This window comes from Oryctolagus cuniculus, chromosome 12, assembly GCF_964237555.1.
Source record: "Oryctolagus cuniculus chromosome 12, mOryCun1.1, whole genome shotgun sequence".
NCBI classification, from domain to species: Eukaryota; Metazoa; Chordata; class Mammalia; order Lagomorpha; family Leporidae; genus Oryctolagus; species Oryctolagus cuniculus.
Window position 1 is genome coordinate 14,469,700 of NC_091443.1, and position 17,420 is coordinate 14,487,119.

A 17,420-nucleotide genomic window follows, 5' to 3' on the forward strand; every position below is an offset into this window, starting at 1 on the left:
TGGGTCTCCTGCATGGGTGGCAGGAACCCTAGAAGCCAGATCAGAAGTTGTGGAGTAGCTGGGAGCACTCCAGTAGGGTATGCAGGAGTCCCAAACAACGACTTAACTCTCTTGCCCCAGTTGAGGCTATTTTATTCCTTCTTCCTGAATTGCTAATAAAAGATTGGATCATTACTGAACTCAGTTCTCATTTAGTTCCTTCAAATGTGATGACCACAAAGCCTAGAGTTCCTTCCTTCCTTCCTTCCTTCCTTCCTTCCTTCCTTCCTTCCTTCCTCCCTCCCTCCCTCCCTCCCTCCCTCCCTCCCTTCCTCCTTTCCTCCTTTCCTCCCTTCTTCCCTCCCTCCCTCCCCTCCTCCCTTCCTCCCTCCCTCCCTCTCTCCCTTCCTTCCTCCCTTCCTCCATTCCTCCCTTCCCTCCCTCTGTCAGTCATGCCTTTCATTTACACTCCAACAGAGAGGAGGGCATTTGGGAGGAATTCCTGTGTGGTTTTTTGAGATGTCACAGGATTTGTCCAGAATTGCTGCCTGGGAGCAGGGGTCTCCTCCCCAAGGTGAATTCTCATGGTTCTCAAAACCCATTCCTGCTGGGCTAGCTCTCTTGGCCCCACCGCTGTCTCCACCTCCTCTCCTAAGTGTGCTGAGATTTCCTGCGGGGCAGGGAGCACAGCCATCCTACTGGTACTCAAGCTCTCAAGGAAATGAAAAAATGGTTTCTCCTCCCCACAGGCTTGGGGAGTATCCTAGATTTTGTCTCTTTCAGATTCTGTCCATGAAGAGAGGGTTCCCAGGGCCCCAGGCAGCTGGGGTGAAAGTGAGGGGGCAGCAGGGTGCCTGCCCTAGGCCTGCTCAGGAGGAGGGCTGCAGGAGGAAGAGCCCATTTGTCATTGCTGGAGAGTACCAGCCAGTGCTGCAGCCGGTCATGATTCATTTCCTCAGTCGAGGTTTGAGAGGATAATAGTTGGAATTTGAAAAAGTCATTTCTATATCTGGCAATGCAGGAACTCTGAGTGATCAGCGTGTACTGTTGGGAGTTGTCATCGCTGGTAACATGGCTGTGTTAGTCAGCCAGGGCTGTGATAACAGAGCACCCTAGACACTGCGACTTATGCCCAAGCCTTCTGGCAGCCGGAAGGGCGGGATCAGGGAGTCAACGCAGTTGGGTTCCTGTGAGGGTCCTCTTCCAGGGTGCAGACAGCTGACTTCTCATTGTGTCCTCAACTGGCAGAAGGAGAGCAGGAGAACTCTCTGGGGCCTCTTTCACAAGGGTGCAATTCCATCGTGAGGCTGCACCTTGATAATTTAATCCTGTCTCCACCTCCTAGTCCCATCACACCTTGGGGTTAGAATTTTTTTTTTTTTTTGACAGGCAGAGTGGACAGTGAGAAAGAGAGAGAGAAAGGTCTTCCTTTGCTGTTGGTTCACCCTCAATGGCCGCTGGCCGGTGCACTGTGCTGATCCAAAGCCAGGAGCCAGGTGCTTCTCCTGCTCTCCCATGCGGGTGCAGGGCCCAAGTACTTGGGCCATCCTCCACTGCACTCCCGGGCCACAGCAGAGAGCTGGACTGGAAGAGGGGCAACCAGGACAGAATCTGGTGCCCCGACCGGGACTAGAACCTGGTGAGCCGGCGCCGCTAGGCGGAGGATTAGCCTATTGAGCCGTGGTGCTGGCCAATTGGGGTTAGAATTTGACCATACGAATATTGTAGGAACACAAACATTTAGTCCAGAGTAAGTACCAACAACCTTGCACCGAGAAAAATGTAAATGGAGTTGTTATATTAAAAAAAGAAACGATCTGAGTAAAACTCTTAGCTATTTTATTGATGGAGCTCTACAACTACCAGTGTGCTTAGGTTAAATGTATAGGCAGTTTATGTGTGTGTGTGTGCATACTATGTTTTTTCTGAGCATTCACACTTTAAAGACACAATAAAGCAATGAGCAATGTTCACATTCCCAGCTTACTATAGCTAGCATGTGTTACTGAACACTGGCTGTTTGTGGAGCAGTGTTACTTGAATACACTGATAAGTCTACAATATCCTCTCCAACTTTGCTTCAGAAGGGGTGGATATTTGTTCAGTGATCTGGTGATATAAAAGTCTTCCATAAAGGGAGTCTATCTGTGCTGGAAGATCCCTGTGGTTCATGGTCCCAGAAAGTATTACTGGTACAAATATTTACCTATGCCCTTCCTGGGATGCACAGCTCCAGTTCCTAACTCTTGGACCAGAGTGCCATAGCCTCTTTGTTTCCAGTATTTTTTATACCAGAAGAGCCATTATTAAGAAACAGTCTATGGAGGTAATCACCTCCCTTAGCCACTGTGCAGTAAGTGAACACTGAGGCATTGACCATGAGAACATTAGGTGCAGGTATGTGTGGTCAGGGATGCTCTGCTCAGTACACCATCCTTGTCATGCTGCACAGTGTGTAGGAAGAGAAGAATCTAGTGATTGGTATTGGCATGCTGTGGGTGGGTAGACTTGATTTTTGGGGTGCAAAGCCACTACCCCACTCATGGAGCTACACTATAATGGGATATCTTTTTTTTAAGGTTTATTTATTTATCTGAAAGACAGAGTTACAGAGAGAGAGAGGGGGAGAGACAGAGATCTTCCATCCACTGGTTCACTTCCCAAATGGCTATAATGTCTGGGACTGGGGCAGGCTGAAACAAGAAGCCTGGGACTCCATCCAGGTCTCCTACTTGTGTGGCAAGGGCTCAAGCACTTGGGCCAGCCATCCCCTGTGGGTTTCCCAGGCACATTAGCAGGGAGCTAGATAAAAAATGGAATCAGTGTTCATATGGGTTGCCAGCATTGCAGGCAGCAGCTTAACTTACTGCTTCACAATGCGGGCCCCTATAATGGGATATCTTGACATAAGATGGAACAATCTGAAGTGTTCAGCATTCCAATCCTTTTAAAACATTACTATGTGATAGAATATAGTATAAAAAATATAAAAAGGCAGGGATTGGTGCTGTGGTGTAGTAAGCTAGACCTCTGCCTGCATCTCAAATAAGTGGCCTGGGGAAGCAGCAGAAGATGGCCCAAGTGCTTGGGCCCTTGCACCCATGTGGGATACCCAGAGGAAACTCCTGGCTCCTGGCTTTAAAAACTTAGCTGCATGACCTTTAAAAAAACCTGTTTATATAAAAAAACCCACGAAATATAAAAAGGCTAATAGGAGATAGAGCTTTAAATGATTAATTGAAGACTTTGACTTGAAGTCAACTGAATCCTCTTTTAGGTTATACCTCATGGAATGTTTGTTTAAAAACTTCAATAAATTAGGCTTTTCTATTAAAATTGCCTAGAGGAGGATTTTGAGTTGATAAGGAGTCCATATATTTTCTTATTTTGATAAAGTCTATCATTCATTGATAAGACCTTAGAGTTATAATCATTTCTGGCAATTCTCAACTAACCACCAGCTGGAATGACTACATTGCTCTTGGTTAAGATGGAAGCTGGGGGCTGGCACTATGGCATAGTGAGTTAAAGCCAGGCCTGCAGCACCAGCATTCCATATGAGCGCCAGTTCAATTCACGGCTGTTCCACTTCTGATCCAGTTCCCTGCTAATGTGCGTGGGAAAGCAGTGGAGGATGACCAAAGTCCTTGGGCTCCTGCACTCATATGAGAGACCTGGGAGAAGCTCCTGGCTTTGGCCTGGCCCAGCCCTGGTCATTGCAGCTATTTGGGGAGTGAACTAGCAAATGGAAGACCTCTCCGTGTCTCTACATCTCTCTGAAACTCTACCTTTCAAATGAATAAAATAAATCTTACAAAAAAAAAAAAAAGACATAAGCTGAAACATGAATGATAGTCATTCTGTGAATGATGACAGCAGGCTCTGATGGAGCCCTGCTTAAGGATCATGCCCTGTTTCAAGTGATATCATATTTATTCCCCAATGCAACACATGGGGTAGGAATTTTCATTTCTATTTTCAGAAAGGAAGTTGAGACTAAAGAGAGACTCACATCACAGAAACAGGGTTGGATTCAGGAGCCCTGACACCAAGGCATTGACTTCACAGGGAGCTCTGTTTCCAGTGAGTAGGTTGGTGTAGTGATTTCCTTCTTTGGTGAGGGAAAGCTCCTATTTTATGGGACCAACTCAAGGAGGGGCTTCAGATTTATTTTATTTATTTAATCCCTGCCCTTATGAAACTTATGAATTTGTTAGTCTATTGGTAGAGATACAACATTGATGTAAATTAATATTTATTGATCAGTTACTGTTATTTCTGAAATAGTACTGCTTTATTATACCACAATAAATAATCTCTTTCATTTGCATGCCTTTAAATCAAATACTTGTAACTTTTATCCTAATAAATAGCAACTTGAAGAAGTAGATTCTTTATTATTTTATCCATTCATCCATGCATCCATCTAACAAATATTTGATGATTTTTGATTAAATACCAAATACCTTTGCTGAAGAGTGAAGGCATCCAAAGCTATTAAAAAGACACTGCTTCTTTCCCTGGGGGACTTTGCTTCTAGTAGTAGGAGATCCTGTACATAAAGAGCTACGAGGTAAACAAGGGAAAATGAGGTCAGTGCTGTGGAAGAGTCAGGCTGCAAGAGAGTGAGCTCTCACTGGGGAGTCACAGGATGGATGGGCAGGATTCTGAGGAGGCAGAGGGACTGTAGAAAGAACAGCTCAGAAGAACAAAGGGACTTCGCTGGGGAAGCTTTGATGAATAAATTCATTCTGGCTCTGAGTTCATATTCTGTCTTCTCTCTAAATCTGCACCCCTTTTCCTTACAGTCACAAGTGGTCAACCACATTCAAATAAGACTGACATGATCTGTACCAGTTGGACTGCCTCTGTATCTTCCAGTTTTTGCAGGTTATTTCTTCCTTTCTGGCTATAAACACAAACTGCCCATTTGCTAGATATGGGCAGTATGAACAACTTTTGGTTTAGACTGCTGCCCAATTCTAGAATCTCAGATAAGACAGCTTAAGATTGGTAAAACTAAATTCATGGAGCCAGCGTTGTGGTGTAGTGGGTAAAGTTCAAGAATAAATCTTAATAATAACAATAATAATAATAATAAAAAGATGAAAGGCCAGCGCTGTAGCTCACTTGGTTAATCCTCCGCCTGCAGCGTCGGCATCCCATATGGGTGCCAGGTTCTAGTCCCAGTTGCTCCTCTTCCAGTCAGTCCAGCTCTCTACTGTGGCCCGGGAAGGCAGTGGAGGATGGCCCAGGTCCTTGGGTCCCTGCACCCACGTGGGAGACCGGGAGGAAGCATCTGGCTCCTGGCTTTGGATTGGCGTAGCTCAGGCTGTAGTGGCCATTTGGGTGGTGAACCAACGGAAGGAAGACCTTTCTCTCTGTCTCTCTCACTGCCTAACTCTATCTGTCAAATAAATAAATAAATACCAAAAAAAGCAAGGAGGGGCCAGTGCTGTGGCTCAGTAGGCTAAGCCTCTGCTTGTGGTGCCAGCATCCCAAATGGGTGCCAGTTCAAGTCCTGGCTGCTCCACTTCCAATCCATCTCTCTGCTATGGCCTGGGAAAGCAGTAGAAAATGGCCCAAGTACTTGGGCCCCTGCACCTGCATAGGAGACCCAGAAGAAGCTCCTGGCTCCTGGCTTCGGATCGGCCCAGCTCCAGCTGTTGCAGCCATTTGAGGAGTGAACCTGGGGATGGAAGACCTTTCTCTCTGGCTCTCCCAGTCTCTGTCTGTAACTCTCTCTCTCAAATAAATAAAATCTTTAAAAAAAAAAACCCTAGAATTTGTTGTGGTTTTCTCTCTTTTTTAAAAAAGATTTATTTATTTGAAAGTTACAGAGAGAGATAGAGGGAAAGAGAGAGACAGTAAACCATCTGCTGGTTCACTTCCAGATGGCCTCCATGGTTAGGGCTGGGCCAGGCTGAAGTGAGAAGCCAGGAGCTTCATTTGGGTCTCCCATATAGACGGTAGAGGTCCCAGCACTTGGGCCATTCTTTGCTGCTTTTCTCAGAATATTAGCAGGGAGTGGGATCAGAAGTGGAGGCAGCGGGGACACGAACTGGCTACCATAGGGATATCGGCATCTCAGGCAGTGGCTTTCCCAGCTATGCCACAATGCTAGCCCCTGCTTTTCTCTTTTATCAGGGCTGCAGAGGCTTTTAGAGCAGGGGAATCCATGACATGAGTTTAATGGGAAATGAATGCTATTTTGAGTCAGGCAGATCCTGGCTGGAATGCACAGCTCCATCTTTTCAGCTGTCGGTTGCCCTGTGAGTCTCAGTTCCCACATCTGTCACCTGAAGGCAATGATGGCTGCCTTGCAGTCTTGTTGACAGGGCCCAGCCAACAGGTGTGCAGAGTCCATGGAGCCTGGCTGGGAGACAGATGGCTGCAGTGGTCCTTTTGATACAGGCAGGCAGATAGGATTGAACTGATTAATTTGTGAGCCTTTGCCCAGCCCCCTTTCATGATCTCATGCCCCTACCTGACCTCATCTGTACGCCCACCTGCCAATCAGACTATGTAACTGCTCCCATTGAAAGTGCCCAGGCCCCTCTCTCTGCTTTCCTGCCTGCACTATGCTATCTGAGGTTGCTCCTAACTGCAAGCTTTGCTCCATGTGGCTCTCTGCCTGTATGGACCCAACTTACATTGATTGACTTCTTTCTCTCTTAAATAAAGTCCTCACTTTCCTGCGTATTTCTCTCACTGAATGAATGCTAAAAACCTTACTATACCACCTGTTTTATTCGAGCTGATATTCAGAATTCTTATCTGAATAGACAGCAAGGATCCTCAACATTAATATTAAAATTATTAATAAAGGTAGCAGATATCACTTGGAGTCCCCGAAGTTGAGCCAGAAATGATAAAAAGAAAGAGGATAGAGAGACAAGGAAGGATGGACAGAACCTCACATGTGAGAGGAGCTGCAATCGCAGCATAAGGGGAATGTGGAGTAAGTTGTGACCTAAAGGAATTCTGAGGTCAGTGCTCAGCCCAGGAATGGAGTCAGAGTGAGACTCTGAGCCAGAGACAGTCCTTCTATCTAGCGGGTGCTCCTTTCGAGCCCCAGTGTTCCGGGTGAAACGGCAGTGGAGAAAGTATTACCTTGGTTCTTTGTCTCACATGGAAGAAGAATTTCCAAGTGGACAAACAGAGTGATTTAAAAGCAAGTTTTATTAGGGTCAAAGACCTCCAGCCAGAGTAGCGTGGAGGGGGGCTCCAAGAGAGGAAAAAACCAGAAGGCGCCAGTGGTCCTGGGGTTTTTAAGCACAATTTAGGGGAAGAAAAAAAACTTGACATTCAGTTACAAGGCAGGGACAAAATCTTTTATCCTGTCTGTCTTGTTCATGATAAAACAAAAGAGCCATCAGAAAGGTGGGACACCTAATTTGCTTTACAGTGACCTGGGAGCTCATAAGGAATTGCTACTCCCTTGCTGTTCTCATGAGAAGATTGAAAGTTTCCAAGGAGTGGGCATGCAAGTACTTTTGACCTTGCTAAAAATTTTGCACCCTCAGTTAACCTATCTGACTCCCCAAACCAGCGAATTCTAAGGAGTCCCATTTTCATGTAAGTTTCTGACGGCTGATGCCAGGTTTACAACCTGAGATGGCAAAGGATTTTTGGTTTTCCTTAAGGTTCAAAGGGAACAGCATGGCTTGGCTTCCTCCTATGAAGCCAGGTTGGCTGAGAAAACCAGCCTTTGTTTTGCTCTGAATGAGAGGCACTCTGCTGCAGGGCTCTTGATATTTGCTGTATTCCCAGTGCGGGTGGAGCCGAGCTCTATATCTGTCTGCAGCAGTGGTGGGGGCAGGGCGGGAAAGACAGTCCTCATCAGACATGTTGGCCACATTTGGCCAGTGGTTTTGGCTTCAGCTTCAGACACCTTTATCCCAGATGCTGCTGTATATAGCCATGCTAGAAAAATAGAATGAAAGGAGGGGGTGGTGGTGGATCAATTCATGATTGCTGAATTGTGATGAGATTGATGACACCCTTAAGCACGTCCTCTAGGGAAACCAAGCACAAATCTACCAAGTGAAAAATGTATCACAAGGGAAGACAATTAAAAGTTAAAAGGAGGCTAATGAGTCTGATAAAGGATGAATAGTCTAATTATTGAGGCACTGTCATAATTAAATTCCACAACTTTCCAGAACAACACCCATATAGTCATCGAGTATGAGCCCCCATTCCAAGGTCTCACCAGAGAACTCTGGGTGTCTCTTTGTGAAGAGAGAAGACCAAGATGAATAGGCTCAATGAAAATTAGTTCTGAATCTGGAATCCACGTTGATGGGCATTGTGCATGCTCTGCATCTTGACCAGCAGGTGTCACTGTTTACACATGAAATGGAAACTGCACTGACTCTTTTCCTTATTCTAAAACAAGACAAGCTCATCCACTGATTTTTTTTTTTTCTCATAAAACCTTCTCACATGGTCATTTTGTTCTGGAAAAGAATGTTTACTGTTAATCCCTTTTAAGAAAGATGGTAAATGTAGACGGAACTGGCTTAGGACACACACACACACACGTATTTTATATTTTAGGTATACAATGAAATTCCATTTCATAAAGAATTTTGAACAGCTATTATTTGTCTGAAACCAGCTGACATGACTTGAAGCATCCAAAAACAGCTGAAAAGCTGTCTTCAGGTGTCTTAAAAATTTGTCAGAACAAATGAGATTTAAATAATGAAACAACTTTAAGCATTGGAAGTTAAGTACTAAAACTGAGTATCACAATGCTTCAGGAAGACAAAAAATCAGAGGGGTCGTGTGCAGTGCAGAATGAAAAGGGTACGTTTATTTGATTAAAAAATGAAAGGCACTGGGGGTTTTGTTTTGTTCAGTTTTCTTGAGAAAGTAAGAAGACAAAGAATTATTTCTGGCGTATCTGTTTGGTAGAGTGGTGAAAATGAAATGAAGGGAGTGATGTTACTCCTAACCTGGGAGAGATATTGGGAATTCTTGCAATGGTAACTAGAAATAAGATCAGACGAGAGGGTATAAGGAGGGAAATGGTTGCCATGCCGGCTTATTGGTGAATACCATAGCTATGTATTCTTGTCTTCTCCATCCAAAGTCAAGAGACAAGAACTGGCGTGTGATCAGACAATAAAGCAGAAGGCTTAGGATCAGGACTGTTCCAGGAACTCTAGGACACATGGATGCTCCAAGTACATGCAGCAGAGAGTGACTTGGATCGAATGAGCTGGGATGATATTAACAGTGTTGCCACTGATAGACATGGAAATCTGAGGAGCACGTTTGGCTCAAATGATTCAGTGTGATCCATGTTGGTGAAACTGATGTGGGCCAGACTGGCAGAGGTTTGCAGGCACTGTAGGTTGAGAAGGCTAAAGTCTGATCAGAGTCGGCAGAGTTTAAAACTGTATTTAGGAGCCAATGACCCCAGAAGTGTGTGTGTGTGTGTGTGTGTGTGTGAGAGAGAGAGAGAGAGAGAGAGAGAGAGAGAAACAGAGAGAAAGTGAGGGAAGAGAAAGAGAGAAGAGAGGGAAGAGAGAGAACCAGGATATAGTATTCAAGGTTCAAGTCTCACGACTCAGTTCATTTCATTAAATTATATACAGTCTATAGTTTGAATATGGTTTTTCCCCTCTGAAAATCATGTTGAAATTTGAAGGCCACTGTAGGGTCCTTAACAGATGATTATGAAGTAGGCAAGCATACAGGTTGAAATCCACTGGGTTTGTGAGCTGGAAGACACGCCTTCACCACGCCCCTGTGTGACTTCATGCCCTGACCTGGCCACACCTGGGCGCCCACCAGCCAATCAGATTAATTAACCACTCCCATTTGGAAGTGGGTTAAAAGCCTGGGACATGGAGTGTCTGGCCCTTCTCTTCTGTTTCCTGGCCTCTTGCCAGGAGGAGGCTGGCTATAACCCTGTGCCCCCAGGGTGCGTGGCCTTTAGGCCACCCGCCATAGGCTTCCTGACCTAGATGCTCCTCCATGTGGCTGGTTCCTGGTGCTCAGTATGAACCCAGGTTTACCTCTCTCTCTCTTAGATAAAGCTCTCACTCTCCTATGCATCTTTCGCACTAAATAAAAGCCTAAGTTGTACCATGCTGCCTCGTTTATTTATGCTGGTATTTAGAATTTTTCTGTAAATATTAGGCAAGAACCTCTCAGGCTTATTAATATTGGGGATTTATTAATAAGCACATGGTGATATCGTATGGCACCCCAAATTCCGGTATATAAATTTTAGGGGTCATCTCCTATATAAATTAGGTTATCCAAAGGGACTAATGCTTTTCCCTTGATTCTGGATTCTTTACCATGAGAGTGAAATTTCAAAAGCAACCCTAGACCCTCTTGCTTGTCTCTCTTCCTCATGTGCCCACTTGCCTGTCTGCTTCTTCACCATATTTTGGTATAGCATGAGAACATTGCTAGAAGTGACAGCCCAATCTTGGACTTCCAGCCTCCAGACTGAGCTAAATAAAATTCTTTCCTTTATAAGTCACTCAGTTTTAGAAAATCTGTCATAGCAACAGAAAACAGACTAAGACAATGCATAAATACGTAATACTCAGGAAAGAAGATAGTTAGGAATCTCTCCGAGGTGTGGTGCAAGTCCCTGCTGACTCAGCATCCTTGCTGCCTTAATGTCATGAGAACACATGGCCAGAACATCCAACCTGCACTCCTTTCCCCTCCCAGGGTTTCACCATAATTACCTGGAACCCTCAAATACCCCTCCACCCATCAGTCGTTCATTATACTTGTTCACCTCTTTGGATCACTGGGAAAACAACTTACTGTCCAACGTGGAAGGCCTTGTTCTTGATAGAGTGCACTTCCTGAAACCTTGGAGGGAGGAAGGGAAATACGAATGGCAATTCAAAGCAGCCACCACCATTTCTAAAACACACAGTCCTTTATTTTCTAGTGACTCACTCTCTGAACTAAATAAATTTGAATGCATCTCTAACTTGGTTTGCTCAACTGCTCAGCGAGGGAGAATGGTGCTTACCTCTCAGAGTGGAGTGAAGATCGTGGGAGTGGTGCACATCAAGCCCAATGATATTAGTACCAAATATGTGGTTTTAACAGTGGGTGGGTGTGAAAGAGGCCCGAAGTTAGTGAGACCAGAGTGCAAATGAAAGAATCCCAAAGTAAATCCTCTTCATTTGGCATAACTTGTGAAAATGAGGATTAAATATGAGTAAGACAAATATAGACATCGTATTAGTATGTTTTCCATTGCAACAACAATAAGCAAAACTTAGGCTGAGTATTTTTATAAAGAAAAAAGATTTGTTTAGCTCACAGTTTTGGAGGCTGAAAGTCCAAAGAGCAGAACTCTGGCTCTGGCAAGGGCCCCCAGGCTGCATCACATCATGGCAGGAGTGCATACCAGAGGGAGAGCTCACACGGCAGGACAGGAAGCCAGAGAGTGGGGGAGAGGCCAGGTTTGCCCTTTGATAATAACTGACTCTCCTAGAAACAAACTGAGGTCCCAAGAGAATTACTAAATCTCCCTTGGAGGAAGAGCCTCCACTGACCGACCTCCCATAAGGCTCCAAGTCTTAAGAATTCTACACCACCTCTTCACATCACCACAGTGGGGACAAAATTCTCCACACGTGAACCCTTGGGGACACAGTCATTCCATGCTCATGCAGTAGCAGGCCTGAATACTGCAGCTCTGATCACTTTGCATGTGTGTGGAGAGAGGCAGCATTTCTTTTGTTTAAAACCCTGTGAACTTAATTTGCATTCAGAGAAAAGCTGTAGAATCATCAGACCCACTGCAAATAAGAAATGGGGATTCCAGCAAGGACAATATTGCTGTGAGAATGGTGAGAAGAGCAAAACAGGGCACTTTTATTTATAGCGAATTGTTGCTAAGCAGATAATAAAGACCCCTTTCAGAGCTTGCATATATATATATATATATATATATATATATATATATATATATATATTTCCACAGAAAAGAGCTTGGCTTATACAGTGACTTTCAGACAAAATAAAAACCCTATACACACGTGGTTTTTAGATCAAGGTTTTTGGCATCAGCCAGCCTAGTGGGATGTAGCAGATGCTGTGTAGCAGCCCAGTGTAGGGAGGTAAGGGTAGTGCTACCTCATTTTAACAGTGTGGGAAGTCCTTTAAACTGGGCATGAGTGAATAGCCCCAGGGAAGCCCAAATGAGCTAGTGTGTCTTCCTCAGCTTCCCAGGCCACCTCCTGCTGTTCCAGGAGGGGCCAGGAGCCTGTCTGTAACTCTCCATCTGTCAGACTGGCTGTCTAGGGAATAAATGCTGACCCTTTCCAGAAGTTGAGTTGTTTCCAGTTTACAAAAAGAGAGACTCTTTTAAAAGAAGTTTTAAAACTTACTGTCAGAAAAGCAAAAACACATTCATAATAGAACAGAGAAGGCCAATAGTGCAGTAAATTGTGTTCTACTTAGATTCCCAGGGCTCACTCTTCTAATTGTGATTGGGTTATTCTCTCAAAAATTACTATGAGTAGAAGTCTATTTGCATCTCGCACTCATACACAAATTGATCATTCATTCATAGCACATAGTTTCTTTTTTGTGTATTTAAAAAGGTATCTTTAGAGTTATTCCCATAGTCCTATATAGATGTCCCCTCATTGTTTCACAACAATTATTTAAAGATTTTGGTGTATGGGTATATCACAGTTTATTTAACCAGGCAAGCATGGAAAACCATTAATGTAATGAGATAGGCATTTGCTTTGATAACTGTGGTATGTCTCTGATGATAGACTATTCTGTTTTCCCTAAATCATGGCAGACTGCTGTGATCACCCTCAAAAGCTAACATGATTGACACAGAGGTTGGGTTCTGATTAGGAAGCCTGGGTTGTGGCAGAAGCCTGAGATCCTTTGACTAACCTCTCTTATTGGACCTGAACATTTACACGTTCAATAAATACAATGCCAAGGTATTCATCAATTTCTTCATTAAACCAATCTGCTTTAAAGCCTTCCACGTCCCTGGGGTCTACCGACGTTCAGTAGCTGACACAGAAGAATAATGCAAAGCATCCTGCTTCCTGGTAGCTTGCTGTCAAGTAGCAGAATAATCACTAACACAGACTGAAGACAGACCCAGGGTATAACTTTTTGGAAGTTTTAGGACAGAGGTTTGGATTGTTTTGAGTTTGGTTGAAGAGGAAATGACTGTTTTTCTGTATTAGCTTCCTGTGGCTGGTCTACCAAACTACCACACGTTGAGCGACTTACAGCAACAGAAATGTATTACAGTTCTGGAGGGCAAAAGCCCAAGATTGTTGTCCATGTGTCAGTAGGCCACACTCTGCCTGGAGACTACAGGGAAGAACCATTCCTGGCCTCTTCCAGCTGCTGGTGGCTTTGGGAAGCCTTGGCTTTGTCACTTCAATATTTTGACTTTGTGTCCTGGTCCATCCAGGCTGCTTGAGTGAGGCACCAGAGATTGAGTGGCTGATGAACAGTGATGTGTTTCTCACAGATTAGGAAGCTGGGAAATCCTGCACCAAAGTTCCAGTGAATTCAATCTCAGAGGAGGCCTGTTTCCTGGATCAGAGATGGCTGTCATTCTGCTATCCTCACACTGTGGAAGGGGCAAGGGACATTTCTGCAGCCTCTTTAAAATGGGACTAATTTAAAATATCCTTTATCTATTATTGTATCAGATTCTCCTGTTCTTATTCTCCCATTTCAGAGGAGGACTCTGAGAACAGATAGGTCAAGTCACATGCTTGAGGTTTCAGGGCTTGAGGTCTGAGTAGATGCTAGGAAGATGTGAATCCTGGCCAGCTAATCCCTGAACCCGTCCACACTCATCCCTAGTAAGGGAAACTACTTTGGCTATCCATTATAGAATTGCAGGCCACCCAAAAGCTCAGTGGTTTAAAACAACAGCAATCATTTATTTGCTCATGTTTCTGCAATCCAGGCAGTACTTGGTGAGATGGGATATTTTTGTTCTATATAGTATCTGCTGGGGATAGAATATCCAAAATAGATTTTTTTTTCTGACAGGCAGAGTGGACAGTGAGAGAGAGAGACACACAGAGAAAGGTCTTCCTTTTCTGTTGGTTCACCCCTCAATGGCTGCTGCAGCCACTGAGCTGATCTGAAGCCAGGAGCCAGGTGCTTCTCCTGGTCTCCCATGCGGGTGCAGGGCCCAAGCACTTGGGCCATCCTCCACTGCACTCCCGGGCCACAGCAGAGAGCTGGACTGGAAGAGGAGCAACAGGGTCAGAACCCGGCACCCCAACCGGGACTAGAACCTGGTGTGCTGGTGCCACAGGCAGAGGATTAGCCTATGAGCCGTGGTGCAGGCCAATAGATTTTATTTTAACTGTGTATCTGGTTCCTTAGCTAGGTGGTTGAAATACAGTGGGTGGCCAGGCACCTCTGTCTCTGTGTGGCTTCTCTATGTTCCTAGCTTAGACATCATTACAGTAAGGTGATTCAGGCTAGTTGACCTTGTTATGAGATAGTTAGCTTCCCCCAGAGCAAAAAAGCAGAAACTGTTATTCCTTCATAATTTCTGGACTTAGAAATTCAAGGCAGTCACTTATGCTGCCTTTATTGCTCAAAGCAATCACAAGGGCAGGTCAGATAAAGGAGAGAAGAAAAAACAAAGAACAACTGTGCCACTTCTTGCTGGAAAGTCCAGGTCATGTTACAAAACTGTACAGGGAATGGGACGTATTGTGGAAATCTTTGGGAACATACTATAAAAGCAGATAAACATTCATACCCACCAGGGAAGAAAGAAGTGAGGATTGAAAAAGTATAGAGTTTGTGAGATTGACAGATGGCTTCCAGTTTACAGAATGAAAGACAGAGGCTCATGGAAAGCACATATGAATTGGCATTAATGGTAAGAGTATTAGAAGTTTGCATGTAGGACCAGTGCTGTGGTGGAGTGAGTTAAGCTGCTGCCTGCAGTACTTGCATTTCATATGGGCACTGGTTTGAGTCCAGGCTGCTCCACTTTTGATCCAGCTCCCTGTACCTGGGAAAGCAGCAGAGGATTACCAAAGTATTACCCTGAACCCATGTGGGAGACCTGGAAGAAGCTCCTGGCTCCTGGCTTCAGCCTGGGCTAGCCCTGCCTGTTGCAGCCATTTGGGGAGTGAACCAGTGGATGGAAGACCTCTCTTACTTGCTCTTTCTGTGTGTCTCTCCTTCTCTCTCTGTAACTCTGCTTTTCAAATAAATAAAATAAATCTTAAAGGAATAAGTTTGCATATGAGAAGAAAGTGGCCGCAGGAGCCCAATGTTAGAAAAGACCTGAGATGATAGGGTGTTGTGTGTTTCTATCAAAAAATCAAGCAAGGGCGGGCACAATGGTGCAGTGGGTAAAGCCACCTGCAGTGCTTGCTTCCCATATTGGTGCCGGTTCATGTCCTGGCTGCTGCACTTCTGATCCAGCTCTCTGCTGTGGCCTGGGAAAGCAGTTGAAAATTGCCAAAGTCCTTGGGCCCCTGCACCCATGTGGGAGACCTGGAGAAAGCTCCTGGCTTCTGGTTTTGGATTGGCACAGCTCTGGCTGTTGTGGTCAACTGGGGAGTGAACCAGTGGAAGGAAGACCCCTCTCTCTCTCTCTCTCTCTCTCTACCTCTACCTCTCTACCTCTCTACCTCTCTACCTCTCTACCTCTCATTCTCTCTCTGTGTAGCTCTGACTTTTAAGTAATTAAATAACTCTTTAAAAAAATCCAAAAAGATTTTTAATTTTGCTTCCACACCTTCCCAGCTTCAGTTGGTTAGATGTGGAGGTATTTTTGGAAGAAGCATTATGATGGATGCCCAAGGAGAGCTCTAAGTTGAGTTCAAATTTATTTTGGTTGGGATGATGATACTGAAAAAACAACATTCACAAAATTTCACTTTACAGGTAAATTCAAGAAGTATGTAGCTACCTTGGATATGGAGGTCTATATCCTTGTGTACCAGGTATGGGATTCTGCTGGTCAGAGGAAATATGGTGCAATGAAAGATGGATATTACTTCCAAACCTCGTGTGCTATTATAATGTTTCATGTTTCACCCAGAATTACTTACAAGAATGACCTTACTGGCATAGAGATCCGTCCCTAGTATGCAAAAACGTCTCCCTCAAGTCGTGTATCAAAAAAGTGGTTGTGAGGAGAGCAAAGTGAAGGCAAAATCTATTGTTTTCACTAGAAGAAGAACCTTCAGTACTAAGACAGTTATGCCAAAAGTCACAATATCTTTGAAAATCCCTTCTTCTGATTTGCTGGAAGGTCACTGGAGACTCTCACTTGCAGTTTGTGGCCATTCCTGCTCTTGCAACTCCAGAGCTTGTCACAGACTCAGCTTTGGCAGTGCAGGGTGAGCATGATTTAGAGGTTGCTCAGACAACTGCTCTCTCATGAGAGGATGATGACCTACGAGAAAATGAAGCTGGAGTTCACAGTCAGCATTCTAGTTTCATAGATACTGCCCTGTGATGTCAGCAGTGCAGCACGTGTGCCACTTATTATCTAGCTAAGCAGGGCATCTGTTTCATCTTTGAGATGCTGAAGGAGATGAATGTGCTTCAGAGTGATTGTGGCAGTTAAAAAAAAAGAACCTTCATTTTTTGGACCTGTGTATTTAGCTATTTTGGGGTGTAATTTTCCTTTTTGATTTCAAAGATAAGACTGCTATAGTCACAACACATTATTCAGTGGTGAAATCTTGTTTGTGACTACCATTCCCATTTCTTTGCATTTAGAATTAGAGTAAAATATTTCAAACAAAGACAGATAAAGAAGAAGATCTAGCAAAGAGAGAGTGGAAGACTGCGGGGCAGTTTCTTTCTAAGCAAAAGATCAAATGTGGAGCATAGATGAATGATGGGACAGGCTTTCTCTGATGCCTGGAAGAACAGGCACATGTTGGCGCCCAGGATATTGCAAATAAGGGTGAAGATGGTGATGACTTCTCTTCCAACCCCCTTGCCCTATATGGAACAGAGGAGCAGCGTCCTCTTTGAGAACTGTTGCCAGGCAGATGTATGTGTTTGTGCACCTACACACTGCTATTGACCCTGAGAGCTGAGTGGGCTGTTTTGTTCTTGCTGCTCCCACCCTGGAGCTGAGTCCCCTCCCAAGCCCTTGGTGCGGCACCTGTGGGGTGGGCACAGCTGCAAATTGCAGCACCAAGGGTAATTATAGGAAGAATATGCTAATAAGCAGATGCTCGTGATTAACTTGCCTTTTCTGTTGCCTGTCAAACCCAAGCTGCATTTGTTGGAAAAGATAATTAAATTGGAATCAGATGCCTGCAGTAAATATTTCATTTAGAACCTTACATGACAATAGAGGAAGTTGACTGTGAAGTCCCCCTTCAAATTTCCACTTTTGTACAAGGCCTGGGCCAGATTCCGAGTTTGTTTGTTGCCTGTTCAAATGAGCTTCT